The sequence below is a fragment of the Tamandua tetradactyla genome, chromosome 2, assembly GCF_023851605.1.
Source record: "Tamandua tetradactyla isolate mTamTet1 chromosome 2, mTamTet1.pri, whole genome shotgun sequence".
Classification (NCBI taxonomy): Eukaryota; Metazoa; Chordata; class Mammalia; order Pilosa; family Myrmecophagidae; genus Tamandua; species Tamandua tetradactyla.
In genome coordinates, this window is record NC_135328.1 from 21,891,807 (window position 1) to 21,904,005 (window position 12,199).

A 12,199-nucleotide genomic window follows, 5' to 3' on the forward strand; every position below is an offset into this window, starting at 1 on the left:
AGATTTTAGGCAGAGAAGACAGAAAATAACCAAGTACACTAGTAAATAAGTAATATAATTTCAGTTTTTCACACCCAGCATATGAAAAAAGGAATCAAGGATTTGATGTTAAGGAGCAAAATCAAGCATTTGACTTTGGACAAGTAAATTTTAAGATGTTGATTAGATGTTAGTGGAAATGCTAATTAGGAAGTTGGACATGTGAGTCTGGAGCTGGATGGATATATTGGGGCACTGCAGTGACTCTCCACTGCAAATGGCACTGAGTTAGTTAGAGGCACGAGTATTGGTAGGATGGCCTGAAGCAATAAATTAAGTCTGGCACCCAGTTGCTGCCTGGACCAGTTCCTAGCCATATATCCCAACTCTTGACTATTCCCACAAATACTTAAGGATGATTATTTGGAAAGGAGCTAGAATTGTTACAGGAACAGGTGGGAGCTTAAAGCTAGCAAGCTTTGAATACTAATATGGATATTCTTTCATTGATATCTATGGGCTATTTAGGTAGTAGATCTATATACAAAACTCAACTTAATTATTTAACAAACTGTCCCAATGTAATTATTTATTTTCACTGTATAATTTATTTTGCAATTAATATATTTAGTGTCTACAGGTTAGTGATGTTATATTCATGGAGACAGCGTGGAACACTGGGAGGGTTTGGAGCCAAAATGTGGCACTCCTCCTTCAATGAAGTACTTGTTGCCTAAGTGGCTGAGACCCATACTGGCAGACAATCTTCAGCTGTCAGTGTCTTGAGGGATTGCTTCAACTGCAGAGAATCATCCTTCCCAGGGTCATGACTTTTTCCAGGGTGGTCCACATCCAATGACTGCATTGTGTCTGATCTATGTGTAAGAACATTGAGCAATCTAGACCCAACTTGGAGTATGACTATAGGATCTAGCCTTCTCCTCCTGTTCAATCCTGCTGGTTTCCCATCTCTTCCCACAGATGTTGATGCCAAGGACACTCTTTAATAAACATTCTGCATGCTAAATTCTATCTCAGGAATCCAGATGGTAAAGCAAAGACGAGAGTCATTTCCCATTTTCATTATTTACTATGAATGTATCTGTGGTGGTTTTGAAAACAAGCTGGCAAATTCTTTGACTTCTTTCCAAGAGGGAATCTGTGTCCCCTACCTTTGAATCTGGCTGGGCCTTTGTGACTGCCTTGCTGACCAGAATGTGGTAGAAAGTGCTGTTGTATGACTTCTGGGGTTAAATGCCATATAACTTCAGCTGGTCCTTGAGCCACTCACTCTACTGTTCTGTAACCACCTTGAGGTTGCCATGTGGAAAGATCATGAGAAAAGTCTACAGACAGAACTATACCTGAGGAGTCCCAACTGCTGTAGCTCCTGGATGTTTGAGTCTGCCCAGCCCAGGCCCCAAGCGCATGAATTAAAAAGCCTTTGCAGTGACCCCAAACCCAGCCATCACCTGAATGCAATTGAATGAGTGACCCTATGCAAGGATTGATCAGCTGAGGCCAGTGCCCCTTCACATTTAAGAGCAACATGCATGAATGCTATTGTATTTTTGGCATTAAAATTTTTTACTTTGAAACATTTTGAAACCTACAGCTCAGTTGCAAAAATAATACAATCCCCATACAGAGAACTCAAACATATAATACACCCCACCCAGATACCGAGATCCACCAACTTTTTAAACGTTTTGCCACATCTGTCATATAATTTTGCCTATCCATCCATTTATCTATATTTATATGTATTTATTTTTTAAACATTTAAGAGTGGGTTATATATATATATATATTATGCTCCCTGAACACAATACTTCTATGTACATTTCCTAAGAATAAGGACATTCATTATGTAACCACCTCAAGAACAGTTATCAAATTCAAGAAATTTAATATAGGTGTAAATTCTAAGGTCTATACTCAATTTATTCATATGTCCCATTAATGCCCTTCTGAGCATTTTCTCTTACAGTATTAGATCCAGTCTGGGATCATCTATTGCCTTTAGTTGTTATTTTCTTTTTAATCCCTCTCTTTCTTTTAAATTGTAGAAACAAATACACAACATGAACATCCCAATTTCGACCACTTTCAAGCATATAATTCAGTGAGATTAATCACACTTGCAATTTTGTGCTATCTTCATTGCCGTTTGTTACCAAAACTTTCCCATCACCCTAAACAGAATCCCTGAGCCCCATCAAGCATTAATATCCCTTCAACCTCCTTTCTCACCATTGATACTGTCTCTATGAATTTGCATATTCTGGCTATTTCATATAAGTGGAGTGAATATCTGTTCTTTATTGTCTGACTTATTTCATTCAACATGATGTCTTCAAGGTTCAACCATGTAGTAGCATGTAATAGAACTTCATTTCTTTTTAGAGATGAATAATATTCCATTGTATGTAAAGACCACATTTTGTTTATTCATTCGTCTACTGGTGGGCCTTTGAGTTGTTTCCACCTTTTGGCTATTGTGAATAATGTTACCATGAATATCGGTATACAAATATCTGTCCGAGTCCTGTTTTCTCTTATTTGGGATAAATAGGTAGAAATGAGATTGCTGAGTCATATGGTAGTTCTATGTTTTAACTTTTTAAGGAACCACCAAACTGTTTTCCAGAGCAGCTGCAACATTTTAAATCCCAACAATATACAAAAGTTCCCATTTCTCTACATAAATCCTCCCCATCACTTGTTATTTTTTGCTTTTTTTTTTTAAATAATAGTCATTCTAGTTGGTGTGAGGTGGTATCTCAGCATGGTTTTAATTTACATTTTACCCAATGACTAATGATATTCAGCATCTTTTCATGTGTTTATTGCCCATTTGCATATTTTCTTTGGAAAAATGTATATTCAGATCCTTTGTCCATTTTTGTAGTGAACACTTAGAATACCTTCTCATTTCTTTCTGTGCATATTTTTCAAACATTTTGTTTGTGCTTACCATGAGGTTTAAATTGAATAGCCATAATCTATAATGGTGCCATTCGGTTTGATACCAACTTAACTTCAATAGCATACATACATACACTATGTTCCTATACCTCTCTATTCCTCCCCCTTTTCTTCTAATAAATTATATATTTACACAACATATAAGAGCCAAGAATATTAATTTATCATTACTATTATGCACTTACATTTTCTTTCATGTTCTTTGCTTTCAAGCTGAAGAATTCCCTTTAGCATTTTTTTTTCTAGTGCTGGTCTAGTGGTGAAGAAACCCCTCATCTTTTGTTTATCTGGCAATGTCTTAATCTCTCACTCATTTTAGAAAGACAGATTGATAAATAAAGAATTCTCCTTGATATTTTTTTTCTTTCAACAGTTTAAATATGTCATCCCACTGCTTTCTTGGACCCATGGTTTCTTGTGAGAAATTGGCAGTTAGTCTTATTGAAGTTTCCTTGTAAATGACATGTGGCTTCTCTCCTGCTACTTTCAGTGTTCTCTCTGTATCTTTGACATTTGACAGTTGGATTATTGTATGTTTCAGTTTGGCTGTTTTTGGATTTATCATGTCTGGAGTTGGTTGAGCTTTTTGGATGAATGTATTCATATTTATCATTAAGTTTGGAAAGTTTTAGGCTATTATTTCTTCAAATATTCTTCCTGCCTCTTTCTAATTCTTCTCAGAACCCCATATATGGGTACACTTGATGGTGTCCCACACATCTTAGGCTCTGTTCACTTTTCTTCATTCTTTTTCTTCCTGCACCTGAAACTGAATAATTTCAATTGCCTTATCTTTAAATTCACTATTCTTTCTTCTGCCAGATTCAATTTGTTATTGAACCCCTCAAGGGAATTTTCATTTCTGTTATTGTGGTCTTCAGCTCTGTTTGGTTCCTTTTCATGATTTCTATCTTTTCTTGAGGTTTTCTTTGTGTTCATCTATTTCCTTTAGTTCTTTGTTTATGTTTTTATTTAGCTCTTTGAGCATATTTAAAGTCTTTGTCTGATATGTTCAATCTCTAGTTTTTCTTATTGATGTTTTCTAAGTCTTTATTCTGTTCCAGAGCAAAGCCACCAGTTCCTGTTCCTTTGTATGTTTTGTAATCTTTGGTTGCAACTTGGAAATTTTGATGTCTTCATGTGTTATATCTGAACTTTAGATGTTGAGGTATCTGTTCTGTAAACTTGCATCCAGCTAATTTTGTGATAGAGATTTCCTTGGATGCCAAGAGCTAACAACAACAAAAGTAAAAGAAAAGTCTTCTTTTAAGTTTTTAAAAAGTCTCAGTCTTTGAAAAAGTCTCAGTCTTTTCAGATTGATCTATGTGAATTTTATCCTTCAGAGCATAGCTAAGCTTAGAGAATAGTCCAAGTCTCAGTCTTTTCAGATTGATCTATGTGAATTTTATCCTTCAGAGCATAGCTAAGCTTAGAGAATAGTCCAAGGCACGAGATAGGATCCTTTCTGCACATGAGGCTTGTCCTGGACATGTGCATGGCCCTAGAAAGTCCCCCTTTTATATGTAGCTAAAGGTCCCCTTTTCCCTAGGAATTGTACCTCATGGTACTGAGCACTGTGCTGTATGTCCCACAGTCAGCAAACCTTTGGTCCAACAGCCGTAATTTGACTGTTCTCTTACAGTGCCCTGTAGGAGAGCTCGGTGAACTACCATCTACATGCTTGTTCTGAGATGGCAAGCCTGTGAAATATACCCAGTTCAGTCCTTCATGCTATACCAGACAGATTGGTCCAGGTACACATGCTGCTAATATGTGCATAAGGTTCTGCTCTCTGTAGAACCAAGACCAGGAATCTGCACCAAGCTGGTGAGGGATTTGGGGAGGGACTGGCCAGGGTTCCATGAGATCCTAGCACTTTCAAGTTGCCTTTTATTTGATGCAGTGCTTGCCCTACGACTGCAGCACTTTGACTTGTATTCTGGAGCTTTTAGAAAGATGGTGCTAGCTCTTGATTGTTGGTCAGAGCTTCTCTGCAAAGAGAAACCAGAAACTCTTCAGTGCAGTTGTTTTAAGCTATTGTTTTAGATTGGTTTGTTCACAGCTATATATAACTGCAATAACAATTAATCCACTTTACCTTTCTCATTCTCAATGTTCCATCTATAATATGGGGATAATTTTGTTAAGACCTATCTCATCAGCTTGTTATGGGAATAATATGAATTGTATATATGGACTTATTTGCTTTATAAACTATAAGAATTTATGGAGATGCAATTTATTATAATTATCACTCTAATCCATCAATACCTTGGAATGAATACAAAAAGAACATGGGTCCTGCTCTCAAGGATCAATGATATTACCTCTTGATTCATTATTATTTATTGTAAACACATGAAGATCATGGCATTATCAATGGAGAAACTTAAAAATTGTAAACAATTGTGTCTGAAGTAGTAGGAGGAAAACAGAAATCAAGAAGTGCGTTTAAAAGAATAATACAATATTCTCTTTTTCCTTATCTAACCATTCTGAAGAGCTCAGATTAGAAGGGCTCTTCCAAGCCTGTTTTCACAAAGCACTAAAACTTTGTTCTCTCCAGCTTCAAGCATGGAAACTTAGCACTAGACAATTTCCTCTTTTCACTCAATTAACTTTGCCCCTGTCCCCTCCTCTCTTTCTTCTCTCCCCCTGTATACTTAGAACCTGTCTAACAAGATATAAACTTCTTTAAAGAAAGAGTCCAGGGATTCTTCATATTTTTCACCCAAGAGTAATCATCACAGCACTTTGTAAATAGAAGTTATCAAATACATGTTTATAAAATAGGCAAAGATAAAATCCAAACAGTGAAAATAAGTTTTGAAAGCTACTAAGGGTCAGTGATTATTTACTACTGAGCTTCTTTTTTTTCTTCAACTGAAAATTGAGAATTAAACTAGTAATTTTACCTGATTTTTAAATTATTATTATTATTATTATTTTTTTTTTTTTTTTTTTTTAAAGAGAGGGAGGAAGGGAAGGAAAGACAGAGAGAAGGAAGGAAGGATGGGAGGAAGAAAGGGAAACATCTTTAAACATTTTCTTGTTTTATTATATTTTGTTTGTTTGTTTGTTTTTTACATGGGCTGGGGCCGGGAATCGAACCGGGGTCCTCCGGCATAGCAGGCAAGCACTCTTGCCCGCTGAGCCACCGCGGCCCGCCCTAAATTATTATTATTTTTATTTTCTAGGTTACAGGATCTCCCCCTAGTCCTCATTAATGTAGTCTGCCAAATATTACAGCTCCTGCCCTCTTCCAGGCTCATTTTGGGATTGCACTTCCTGAGCCCCCCACGGCACATAGTTGTGGTGTTTTGAGTGTGAGTGGCATGTGCCACTTTGGGTGGATCATGTTAAGTTCTGATTCTGGAACTTCCTAGAACTCTTGTCTGGCAGTCATCTGCAAGGTTCCAGGTAGTGACTATTCTATTTGCCTAGCTTCCCTGGTGATGATGCTAAGCAAAAATACCCTCTCCCCCTACTGACCTATAATGGGCATGGTGCATAAATAACCAAAAAAAATCTTTGTTTCATTTTAAGCCCTTGACATTTGTTTTTTGCCCCCCCCCTTTTTTTATAGCATAACTTTTCGATATAGCCTACCTATTACAGCCCCTAACATTTAGTGGCCAGCATTGATTGATGGGTTTGGAAAAATGGGAAAGCAGAAGAATCACAGCTTAGGTATGATTCTTCTCCTTTCCAAATCTTTGTCAGCAGAATATAAATGACTTCAGCAATTCGGCACTTAGCTGAGATGCCGAATTGTTACCATAGAGACCACAGCCTGCATTTCTTCTAGTGACTAAAGTATTTGATATTTTCAGGCTTTCCAAGATCCATGTTAAGCTTTATGTTAAAATAGTCTATAATGTCTCAACTTATATCTGGAATTGTCTTAGATGGGTTCCCCAGAAAACAGATTCCGAGCCAGGGATTTGCATGAAGAATCTTTACTGGGGAGTGCCATCTAGAAGCACACCTGTAATGGAGTGCTGAAAACAGAATTGGCCAAAAGAAGAAGCTGAACTGTGGTATAGTTATAACAAAGGCCTCACCTGATAGTGTGGGGAGCTGGTTAAATAGCCTTCTAGAGTTGTCCTGGTTGAAGCAAAGGAATTGGGTTTTTGTATCCCTATATCAGTCATTGGCTATGGGCAGCCACATGGGAGAAGCATAACCTTCAGTTGGGCAGCTTCCTTCAGTGGAGGGTCTCAGCTGTGAGCCCCAGCAGCCAACACTGCAAGCTGGAGAAACTTGTGCCTCTGTCTTGAAAGGAGCTTCTGTGTGGTGCAACACAGCATCCACCACTATAGGATTATGCAATTTTAATAAAGTTATTGGCAGCCTGCCACCAGGTTGTCCCCTGTCTAAACCATTACCCCTTTGTTTGTGTCCATAATGACCTTTCCACTAGCACAGCTGATTCCCCATCTCCAATTGCTAAGTGTAGTGGGCCTTAGGGATTCAGTTCAAACAACATCACTACTAGAAAATTTCACCTGATGGTGTTCCCAACCATGATCTTCCCTTCTTGTTGACTTTCTTTGCACCTTGCACCAATCCTGTGTTGTTAGTTTGCCTGTTTGTAAAAAGGGCCCTCTAAGATGACTGTGGGGTTCTTCCTCAAACCTGGGGCAGAGAGAACCAGTCATGGAAGATGGTGGAAGGATAGGATAAGGGGTCAACACAGGGACACTCTAGGGGACACTGGATTCTTCTTGGTAACACTAAGCCTGTGAGTTTCAGAATGCATGCCATATCTTATATGTCAGAGTCTTCTTTCTTTTTGCACCAAACTCTCAAATTTCTTCTCATTTTTATTCCTGAAGCTTTAGTAAAGGATTGTTTAAATGCTTCCTTCTTGGCTTATCCTTATTTCAAGGCTTAACGGGAGAGAGAATCATTTCAATCCCTTCTCAGGCCTTCTGCCCTCAATCACCACCCTAACTCCATTCCTACCATGGCTGGAACCTGTGTGGTGATTGTGGTATTAATTATTGATAGATTTCTCCAAGGGAGGTGAGAGTCTGAGTTACGTGGTCCAACTAGTCTTTCCAAGTAGAAATCCTCTCTCCATAGTCAATCTCTGGTTATGTTTTAATTATTGTTTTGTAGAGAAACAAGTTCTTTATATATGAATTGCTATTACTTGTAGCCAAATTATGGTCCTCATTAGACTGTAAGTTATCTGAATAAAGAGTACATTTAGGAAAATCACTAGAAGTCTTAATTTCCCTATTTGCAAAATGAGTGGCTTTAATTCTTCAAGGACCTTTCCATCTGCAGACCTTACTGATTTTAAGAGTCAGCCTAAAAGGATAGGATGTCCCAATTTCAGCAAGGTTGAAAATGCCTTATCTCTGGTTTCTGTATTAATTTGCTGGCAGATATGCTGCCTAAGTCTTTTTATTACTGCCAAGTAAAATAACTGTCCTGGAACAGAGAGACAGCAAGGGAAAATAAAACATGGAAATTTCACAATAGCTATCCTCAGGAACTCAGGAGCAATTGACTTAAAGCAGATTGAAATTTTAGAAGAAAAATAGAATATGCAATCTGCTTTCTCATTTGCTTTCTGTTTCCTCTTTAAACAACCAATCTCTATCTCTCTACAGATTTCCTCTAAAAAAAAAAAAAAAACACATTGCACAGCTTGACCAGTAATTTAAATCACAATTAAGTTCCCAGTTAGGAGGCATCTCTGTCATAAATCTGCTATTAATCCCCCAGTGTTCCGTTAAATTCCCTTATCTTCTTAAACAGCAAGATTCCAGTTTTATTTTTCCTAAACATAAAATGCTGAATTATAGCTTATTTATGAGGTTCATGGATAAGACTAATTTGACTGCCATTTTCAGAGAAATTCTCACCAGGTTATTACACTCCTAGACCTCATTAACTAATAAAAAATATACAAAATGAAAATGACTCCTAATTAGTTTTCCACGCAGAAATGCTGGCAACATTTCTTTATATAAAAGGAAGATGCCACCAACCAGCACTACTGAGAACATTTCCTCCTGTTGCCCCTGCTCAGCACTTCTACCTACATTAAATCTGATTTTTTTAATCAACACTCACAAATCTACCTGTCAGCCTGTTATAGCATTTATCTCTAATGGGGCACTGCTTCTTTACTAAGATTTCACTCCCAGGGAGCAATGTCTAAAGTGGTTCAGATTTTACTTTCTCACCTAAACTTGAGTCCCCTCTGTAATTCCAAACTTGATTGGGAATGCCAGAACCTTTGGTGAAATAGGCCAGCTGGGTTCCATTACTTCAGGGCTTCAGGACTCACAGGGAAGGGAGAAGTATTCAAGACCTTAAGACTGAAAGCTACCTGTGGGGCAATGTAAGATTGCTCTAAAAAATTATGCTTTATAATCAGTAAAACAAGAACTGTTATCCACTACAATATTAAATTCCATAGAGGATAAATTTTTGTTGTAGTGTTCACTGACATTGTAAGCACTCAAATATTCGTTGAATGAACAGATGGATTTTAGTACCCTCTGATCAACAACTAGTTCCAACCCCCAGCTTCTTCATCTATAAAATGAAGATAATAGCAAAAAATGTTGTATTACATGAAGTGACTTAGGGAACTGCTTGGCACTGCACATGTATATATCAATATTTTAAGTGATACATTACTTACTAACAATAATCATCATAAATAAGATGACAAGTTAAATCTGAAATAAAAGTTTGTTTTAAATCCTTGAAGAGCAGAGATGAGAAAAGCTTGTTTAAAAGTTGCAAACGTTGAAATGCTAGTGATCAACGAAAGCGAGGGGTAAGAGGTATGGTACGTGTAATCTTTTTTTTCGTGTTTTCGTTTTATTTCTTTTTCTGTTGTCTTTTTCTTTCTTTTTCTGAATTGATGCAAATGTTCTAAGAAATGGTGAATATGCAACTACGTGATGATATTGTGAATTACTGATTATATATGTAAAACAGAATGATCACATATTAATGTTTTAGTTCGTTTGCTTAATTATTTTTAATTAATAAATAAATTTTAAAAATATATATATAGAAAAACAAGGTAAAAAAAGTTGCAAACATTGTTCTTAAGTGTGAAGGACTGAATGGATACTTAAGTTTATGCTAATGTAGAGCAATGATCCTCTGCTGGAAAAGAAAGATTCTGGGCATGTACCACCAAGGAACTGAACTGCTATCCTAATATTGTAACACACTGACATTATTGTAGGAAGTGATAGACTATTTCTTTCCTAAATAATTTATGTTTCTAGACCATGCAGTGCCTATCCATTACTGCTTGTCCTTATAGAAGTAAATGAAGGGCTTTTCAAGCAGTTTCGCATAGGAGATTGGGAGAGGAGATCTAGAAATGGAAGGAAACACTCAGTCATATGATCTTTACCACACTGATGAGAGAGAACTAGGCGTGGATTGCTGACACCCCACCTGAACTCCACAGTGAATGTCCCACAAAGGATGGTGTTTTAAAATAAAACCCTAAGCTCTCAAATGTACTGATCCCATACTATTACGTGTGAGGACCTTTGGGAACCAAAGGGCAGGACAATATTCTTATGTGTAGGAACAGGGACTGGGGAGATGGGAGTATAGAGAAACTAATCAACACAGGCCTATCAATTCCCTGTTGGCCACCCGCCCAAAGTGGAAAAGAGGTGAAGTAGAAGTCAATGTTGCCAGATTGTGCTAAATGGGAAATGGAGGAGAGTAATTAAGACAATCCCTGCATGTCTATGCATGTTAATATTTAATGGAGGATGCAAGCAATTACCTAGACATTTAAATAAGAGAAAACTAACAAAAGCAAAACAACCAACTTTCATTTGAAAGTTTTCATTTGGAAAACAGAGAACAGGTGGTTTGAAAAGAAGAGCCACCATTGTCATCTTTTTTGTTCATTAAGTTCCCTGTTCATTCAATAAATATTTATGGAGCACAGCTCTGTGTCAGGAACTGGGCTGGGTGCTAGATTTGCAGAGACTAATATAGTAAATCCACTGACATCAATAAGCTCACAGTCTAGTGGAGGAGACAGACAACAAATACAATAATGTGAACAGGAGACTGTATATGTGAGAGTGGGACCCAAAGGAAGGGTAGATAATTATACCTGGATAATAGCGGAGGAAACAGTGATACTTGAATTATATTGTTTTAATCTGAAACTGAAGTTGTTACCATAAGGTGGCAAAAAGTTGATTTTTATTTTACAGGGCAAAAAAAAAGCTGAACCAGGGGGCAAGACTATGGTGTTGTGAAAGTCCTTTGAAGCATAAAGCTAGAAAGCGTACTCCAAGGCAGATTTCTCAGCCTTATGTCATAGTGGCCATCGGTGGTATTACACAAATAGTACACAATCTAATTTCTAGTAGGTACAAAGTTCTGGATGTTAAGCCAATGAGAAATAATCATTACCATTAACTTGCTGAACCTTATAATACTGAATATTTTGTGGAATATATTGTGCATTTCAATAGCATTTTTTCAAGTCTTCTTTCTTCTTTTACTCTATTCTTTCCCTTTATATTGATCAGAAAGCAGCAAATTAAACCCTTAAACTTACTTATATTCAACCAATCTTCAATTGTTTGCTATGTGCTAGGTACTGAAGCATATCACAAAGGAAGAATATATGGGATTGGGCAGTACAACGGTGGCTCAGTGGCAGAATTCTCGCCTGCCATGCTGGAGACCTGGGTTCAATTCCCAGTGCCTGCCTGTGGTAGTTAGATTCAGGTGCCAACTTGTCTAGATGAAGGTGCTTAGTTGTAGTGCTGTGGACATGAGCCAATGGCATGTGAACCTCATCTGTTGTTGATTACATCTGCAGTGGCTAGGAGGTGTGCCTGCTGCAATGAATGATGTTTGATTTAATTGGCTGGCGCTTAAATGAGACTCAACGTAGCACAGCCCAAGCAGCTCAGTATACCTCATCTCAGCACTCGCAGCTCAGTCCAGGCCTTTGGAGATGCAGAAAGGAATCACCCCGGGGAAAGTTGCTGAAACCCAGAGGTGTGGAGAGTAGGCCAGCAGAGATCGCCCTGTGCCTTCCCATGTAAGAAAGAACCTCAGTTGAAAGTTAGCTGCCTTTCCTCTGAAGAACAACAACCAAATAAATCCCTTTTTATTGAAAGCCAATCCGTCTCTGGTATGTTGCATTCCAGCTAGCAAACTAGAATACTGCCCATGCAAAAAAAAATGTTAAGGGATTATAGAA

At 37.7% G+C, this 12,199-nt stretch overlaps 1 protein-coding gene across 1 annotated transcript in view; it reads left to right on the plus strand.

The window, feature by feature from the left end:
• Window positions 1-12,199, plus strand: part of SMC2 (structural maintenance of chromosomes 2) — a 187,259-nt gene that overhangs the window by 112,458 nt on the left and 62,602 nt on the right. The window lies entirely within an intron of this gene.